The sequence below is a fragment of the Trachinotus anak genome, unplaced genomic scaffold, assembly GCF_046630095.1.
Source record: "Trachinotus anak isolate AG129_WGS33_773 ecotype Australia unplaced genomic scaffold, CSIRO_AGI_Tana_v1 ptg000008l, whole genome shotgun sequence".
In the NCBI taxonomy this organism is placed as follows: Eukaryota; Metazoa; Chordata; class Actinopteri; order Carangiformes; family Carangidae; genus Trachinotus; species Trachinotus anak.
In genome coordinates, this window is record NW_027273859.1 from 18,634,812 (window position 1) to 18,642,742 (window position 7,931).

Sequence of the window (7,931 nt, forward strand, 5' to 3'; positions counted from 1 at the left end):
AAGAATGTCTATTTTTAGAAGCGATATAAATAGATCTTTCCGTAGCTCCAATGCCTGCATTCATGTCTGAATATACCCAGCAGCCTTTACTGTATATTATTTTTCCTATGTCCATGTGTCTCTGTGGACTTGTTCTTCAAAGTCAGACCATCGAGGATTCATCTGCTCTGCTCTTGAATGTGTGTGCGTGTGTTTGTGTGTGTGTGTGTGTGTGTGAGAGAGAGAGAGAGAGAGAGAGAGAGAGAATGACACTCAGAAACATGAACAGATTACTGGGCAAGTGCAGACAATAAAGTGCAATTTGTCTCAGGGACATTAGAGCTGAGGTGTATGGTTCCAGAGCACAACGATACTCACAGCCCACAGGGACAACACAGAGGAAAAGGTGCCTGAGTGTAATTGGTAAGAGGTTGTCACATTCATCAATACACTTTCTACAGCCCCCCTTGGATCAATAAAAGCACCAAAACCACCAAGATAACAACCATCTCCCCACACAGAGGAATACTGTAACATGGGGCTGGATGATGTCCTCTCCTGAACATGAGACAAAAAAAAAAAAAGCTGATGTAAACCTCAGTCATTTAGGTTTCCTGATGCTTTAAAGTAAGATAATAAAGCTCGCTTCATCACCAGGCTTTAGGAAGTGGACAGTGGCGACTTATTGTGGAGGCGGGGTATGGGTGAGACAGGGACCAACTTTGTATCCGTGGAAACAGTTGCTAAGTAGCAAACTGAGGCATCCCTGGACAGAGAGGGACAGAGATCTGATTGTGATGGGAGGCAAAGTGCAGGAAAATAAGAGAGAGGAAGACATTTTTTTTTTTTAATCTTTTTAAGATGTTCAGGATTTCACTTGGAACAAAACTGTGTGAATGAGTGAAAATCTGTGAGCTGGTTCTGTTTTCTTAATACCTGAAGGAGAACACCAAAGTACTTTCATCCTATGTTATTAAATCCTACAAGGTACCTCAGAATGTAATAATATTACAACGCTACATCACTGTCCAGCATAGACCACAAATCTCCAACAGAGCAGCAACCGGTGATTATTTTCCTCATCTATTCACTCATTCACACAGTATTGTTCCAAGTCATCAGCCTGCTTGTTTTATCCAATTGTTTATTATTGAAAAAGACAAAGAAAAGATGCTAATCTTTACAAGTGATAAAATGGAAATAGGGAATGATGAGGTTTATTATTTTTCTGATGGTCTCAGCTCTAATCTCTTCTTCTCTGAAGGTTAAGGTGTACTGGGTGGTGTTGATTGGCCTACATAGTTATCTTAACAGCACAACAATAATCATCTGCAATGCACTGAATTATGCAATGGCTACTGTAGCCGGACACTGATGAAAACAGACATGTAACATTATGTAGTCATCAAGTTACTGACACATAGAGGAAAAGAAAAGCCAGTTCAGAGTTAAGCTGGAGCCCTTTAACAGGTCGTAGGACTCTCCATCATGGTAAAGCCAGACCAATATCGGCTCCATGGTCGCAGGACAGTAGCACTAATGACAGTGATGGAAATGGAGCCAGTAAAAACTTTAAAAACTTAATGGATGTTTTGATGGGCAACCAGCTGACCGGCAATTTGTCTCTGTATAATGTTGGGCTCATTTTTTGATGGAAAAAATGAAATTGAATATTGCACAAATTGGATATGTTTTTCTTTTTCTTTTCTTTCTTTCTTTTCTTTTTTTTTATATACATGTTTTTTTTTTTTAAATGTCTTTATTTTTAAATAGTACATGTAACAGATATGTTATCTGGTTTATAGATTCCAGGGGATAGAAACAGGGAAATTTTTGAAACTGCTTTGATGCACTAAAACAAACGACTGCCATCTTGTTTATTTATTCCACCTGTACCAATTACACCCAGGTGCTGCTCCCAGCTACAACACACTCCTCCATCTCTGCACTTCTACTCCCTCTTCCTCCCCATCCGCATCGCCTCATCTCCTCCCGCGCCACTGTGAAATCTGAGTGACAGAAAACAGGGACAAAGAGGATAGCCCATTAATATGCTAATCCATGCGGGGATGACTTCGACACATGCAGCATAGTCAGAAATACATGAGTGTCAACCGTGAGGCACACTGTAAAATCAAAGCTCAGGGAGAAGGAGGATGAGGAGCAGGGGAGTGATAGGAACGTAATGTAGGGAGAAAGCTGTGGCTGTGTTCATAAGAAGTGGTGGGGTTGCTAAGAGGGAATCCCCACATCCTCACACTACAAACACATCACGCTGCCTCAAAATCATTGCAATAGAAAGAATGCTATCTGAAATATTCGACCGAGTGGATTGAAGCGGGTGGATCATGCAGCATGTGTGGCTGGTATGTCCTTGCCATGTGCTGCCCTGCTCGCCCTGTGCTGGCATCAATAATCCATGCAACCTGCTCTTGTGGAGGGACAGCAGAGCACTGTGGGCTTATGTAAGAGAGTGTCAGGTCAGAGAGTTGGGCTGGGATCTATCCTCCAGGACCCGACTGACTGACAAGAGGAGAGGAAACCACAAGAACATGTGCATTTACAGTGAAGAAACAAAGAAGCTTTCATCACTTCTGCAGCGTCCGTGCTGTACGTCCATGCCTCCTCGGAATAGAAACATACCTTTAGTGAGAATCTACTGTATGCTTTGACATCTTTCAACCAGAGGCGGTTTGTTTTGTTGCTGATAAGGCTGATGGCCGTTTGAAATGGGTTTGAATGATGTCGCCAGCATCTCCTCAGCCTCACTGACCCGAGGGATGAGCGAATACAACCCCCTCTCTCCTCTGTCTCAGTAAATGTACAGCGCTCAGTGGACAGAGATAGACAGCCAGTGAGAGTGTTTCATCCCATTCCCCTTATCTCCCTGGCCAAAATCCCCTGCTTCCAGAAAGCAATTTAAAGGCCAGACAGAGACAGAAGAGAGGGAGAGAAAGAGAGTCAGAGAGATGCAGGAATCTGGCCTCATGATAACAAGATCAGGTTCATTTGAATAGAACAGACTACATCCAAGCCAAGTGTAAGTACACTAAAAATGCATAAAAACATGATGAAATACAATTTCAAATTAATGCCAGGGCTTAAATTTTTTGGCTGTTCCTTCCTAGTTTATCAAAGAAAGCCTGACACAGCTGAAAGCCTGGTAAAATTACTATTTTCACACAACTAATTTGTCAGGAAAAACAGAAAACACAAGATAATGATGAAAGTGATGACTGTAAAGCAACTTGTGGAGGGACTGGCATTGTTTCATGGCTGTTTGAGGACACTTGTAACATGTGTAATATGACTAGTGTTAGCATTTCTTCTTGGAGAGTCAAAGGTCTTTCTGAGAACGACCTTGCCTTGTTTAAAGAAATGAGCCATCATGACATCTTCATGAATTAGGTGTGTGTGAGGTTGTGTAGGTGGCATCTGTGCCCAGCAAGCTAGATGAACGTAATCACCATCACAGCTACACAGTGACAGGTGCCGTCCCAGAGTCTGTCACTGAAAATCTTGACATTTTGGAAAATAGGCTTATTCATTTTCTTGCCAAGAGTGAGATGAGAAGACTGACATCATTCCCATGTCTGTGCAGTAAATATGAATATGAAGCTGCAGCCAGCAGCTGGTTAGCTTAGCTTAGCACAAAGACCAGAAACACGAGGAATCACCTAACCTGGCTCTGGCCAACAGTAACAAAATCCTGCTACCTGTACCTCTAAAGCTCAAAATACACCAGCACATAAACCTCCCTTAAAGCTTTTTCTTTGGATTAAAGAACCAAGACATAAACTGTTATTGAGGGAGCTTTTGAGGTTCTGGTGGGCAGATATTGATAGAGAGAGCAGGGTAGCTGTTTCCCGTTCCCTGCTAATCAAATTTTTAAAATGCTAAATCTCCAGTTTGGGCACATGTGAGTTGTCTTTATTGGCTCATGTTGCTTTGAAAACTCTAACATCTGATAAATGCTGTTAATTCGCATTCAAGCTAACATGAGCAAACTTTGTAGAAGTGTAGAAGTTATTGTTAAAGCCCTTACTTTTCTACCCTCAAAATCACATAAGCATATATATGTTTCTTTTATTCATATCTCGTCTTAATGTGCTCCGATGTCTTATTTCAAGCAGTTGGAATTGCCTTGTTGTGAAATGGTGCTATACAAATGCACTCACCTTATGCTCTGTTTATGTAGAGCTTACATGTGTTGTGTTGTCTTCAGCTTGCTCGAATAGGCGAATGGGAAAAAAATTCATGGCAAAGATAATAAGCAGTTCATAATTCTAACCTAATTAAAGTAACAAAAACAAAGTAATATCGAATCAATATGATGCAAAATGTATGTGGCTAAATCATGTAAGTTTCAAACTTGACAGAACTTCCTCTGTGTAGCACTGGCATTAAGATGCCGTCTGTCTGGCCTGGTTTTGTCTCAAACTTCTGTTATAAATATGCATAAATGTAACTCGCAACTCATATTACAGCTCTGACTTTATTCATCTTTATTAACTGTGTCTGGTATTGCTGTCTGAAATTGTGGCCAATTTGAAAGCAGACCCCAATCAGGTTGAATCCTATTTGCCCTGTTCCAGGAAGTAATTAATCTTAACCTGGGTGGCAGTGGTTAATTAAATATTGAGGCAGCTTAAATGCCTGCGCCGTCGCTTTGCTTTATCGGTCATTTCCTAAAATGACAGTCCCATCCTTTTTCTCTGGTCTGTATCTGAAGACACACACTTGGTCCCTTATCGGCTCTATCAAGTAAAACCACAGCTGCGGTACGTTCTGTTTTAGAGAATAAAATATTATGAGTGCAGCTTCCCTCACAAGTTTTCAGGAACATCTAAGTCCAGAGTAGAAACCTGGTGATAACTGGCATAGATTTAGACCACTGGAACAGACATACATCAAAATGATTATCAAAATGTATTTGCCATTAATAAATCCACAAAAGATAAAAATCATCTTTTCCTACTGCATGGATGGAAGCTGATTAGAGTCCTGCTCTTTCATCAGATGAATTTTGATATTCCAGAGGAGTCCGGGATTATACTGTCAGGAGATCTACTGTGAGGTAATAATCTGCTCTGTCTATGCTCTGGTCTCTCCGCCTCAGGCTGCTTTCATTCTTTATTCAATCAAGAGAGTTAAGAGTCAGATTTTACAGTGATGGCACAGAAAATGAGAAAATGCCTCCTTATGAGAATAAGGAAGAAGAGGAAAAAAAAAGATGAATGGATAAAGGTGTTGTGCTACAGCTGTATGCAAATGTTGTTTATTTTATGAAAAACATTAGCATCTTCAGTTCACTGCTGTGTTCACAGTTCACAGGTGTGCTGTGAAAATATGAAAGGAATAAGAAAATAAATGTGGAACTGTAAAGACAAATAAATAAAAGAATAAATAAATGTGGAAATATATATATATATTTATATAATAAACTATAAGTACCTCAAATTTGTACTAACATTTGTATATATAGATTCCACCACTGTCATCTAGTAATACAGTACCAGCTGGTTTCTACTCATGTTACTGGCTGTGAGTAGAGAAGTTCAATTCAGACTAGAGCCAGATGTGGCTGCCAGAAGGATTAAAGTGTGAGGATTTAAACAGTTTGACACCACATTACCTACTGCACTACAGCTCAGTGTACTATAGTGTTGATTTTTTGGGGGGAGGCATGAAGGTGATGCTTCCCCCTTAATGCTTAGAACATATGCAATTTCCCAATAAAAACTGCTATAACATTACTCATAAATGCAACAGTGCCTACGATAGGAGCAGGTCTTTTTTTCTTCAGCACTGGGTCTTTTTTTACCTTCTAAAATATGAATATGAATATGAGCTCATACAACCACTGAATCCTCTGAATCTTCTGTGGCATATGTAATTATCACCACACACATACACACACAAACACACACACACATAGGGTGTTGTGATCTCAGTCAACAGTGGCTCAGCGTCTCCTCCTCTCCATGAGGACACAGGCAGGTTGATAAGCATGGAGGAGCCAGAGGATGTCCAATATTAGGACATTTATTAAAACCAAGTAAGATGTGAGCTACAAGGTAATGTTATTTGAATTTACTTCTAGAGGTGCTGTTTGCTAGTTTTTTTTTTTTAACTTTATCTAAAGGTAATGTGGCCTGCTAATAAAAACCTTGCTATCTAGCGCAAAGAAAAAAGCAGCAGACAAGTTAAAGTACAATTAGCTGTGCAGCAATCCAAAGACTGTCAAATATACGGCAGCATGTGATTTTTTGATGGCGTGGGACGTTTTTGAATTGGAGCCCTAGTGCATCATATTACATCATATTTTGAATTGTCACTTGCTGCCCGGATTTTGTGTTTTTAATAAATAAAGATATCTCCACCATAAACTGCAGGACATGAAGAGTTTGATACTCCCACCCTGCCCCACTTAATTGTGTTCAGTTTGCTCACTGACCTGAAGCTATTAAGCTGCCAGACTCAAACAACTCTGATGACTTCTGTGATGTAACTGTTCTGTGAAACCGAGTTCAGAGAATTCCACGTCAATATTGTGTGTGGGTGAATAATTGAAATACAGAGAGGAAAAGGCAAATGAAATGTCCTTGACACTGCATAATGGTCATGTAGGAATAAAGACATTATCAATTTGATGTTGAGTAATTGACGGGTGCTTTTCCTCCAGGAGCACAAAATAAAACCTAATTCGTTTCATTTATTAGACCTTTCATAGTTTTGGGAAAACTGTCAGATGTAAATTAAGGGTAAATTTGTTCTTGAGGAATAAATTATGCCTCAAATGGGACCTGTCAGGTGCCTGTAATTTGTTCTCGCTGACAGAAGAAACAAAAGTAGCAAAAGGGCGTCACCTACTGACTACAGCTGGTTACTGCTGCAGCAACTGTTGCCTTCAATATTCTCAGCAAGGATCCGAAAACATTTACCAGTAAATATCTCCTGTATTTAAGTACAATCTTGAGGTAATGAACACTAAAGAAACAATTTGAGACACAAAGGTCGAATTATCCAAGATCTCACATAAAAAAAACCTAAAATGAATAAGAGAATAAACAAATTTGTGTCGTTGCAAGTTTTTTCTTACCATTAATCATCTCACAGCCTCTCTACTGCAACAGTATATTGCAGATTTAGCACTAATGAATCAGTAATAACAATTTAATCATATAATATATATCAGTCACAGTGGTTTCTTTTCTGCAGAACAAGTACTTTTACCTTTGATACTTGAAGTACATTTTGCTCATATTTCTGTACTTTTACATAGGTAGGAGTTTGAACACAGGACTTTATTTAGAGTATTTCTAGTTTGCTGTACTGCTGCTTTTACTTCAACAACCTGAATACTTCTTCCTCCACTGCCACTTGCCATAGTGCTGTGGTGACCTACCTAATGTATGCAGTATTTAATAGACAAACATTTCTGTCTGCTTTAGTCATTGATGTTTTTCTGGTCAGATATTTTGGTCTCTTTTTAGTTTCCTCTGGAAATACAATCAATTCTTCTTAATTCAGAAACCGTAGTTCCTTCATGTTTATATTTGACGATAAAAGGCCAAAATACACATAAAATGTTCAGATTTTGACAAATCACTGATATGTTTCATTCAATAGGGTAGAAGTAGGGCCAAATGAAGAATGTATCCTTGTTTTAGTACAAACAGCCCACAAATGTTATTCTGGTGTCATTAAATACCTTTAGGACAAGAACAATGTAAACGGTTGTGTAAAAATATCAACATAGCTCTCTTCATAGATATTTCAGTCACTATTGGAAACATTCATCTGGCTTTGGGTTTCACATGTGATCAGTCTGATAAAGTGCAGTATGTTGGATGAATTTCAGGCCATGTGGGACTCCACACTGTGTGAATATGTCTTCAGTCTATTGTGTGTGCAGCTTTTGTCCACAAAGGTCAGAAACACAAATGGGA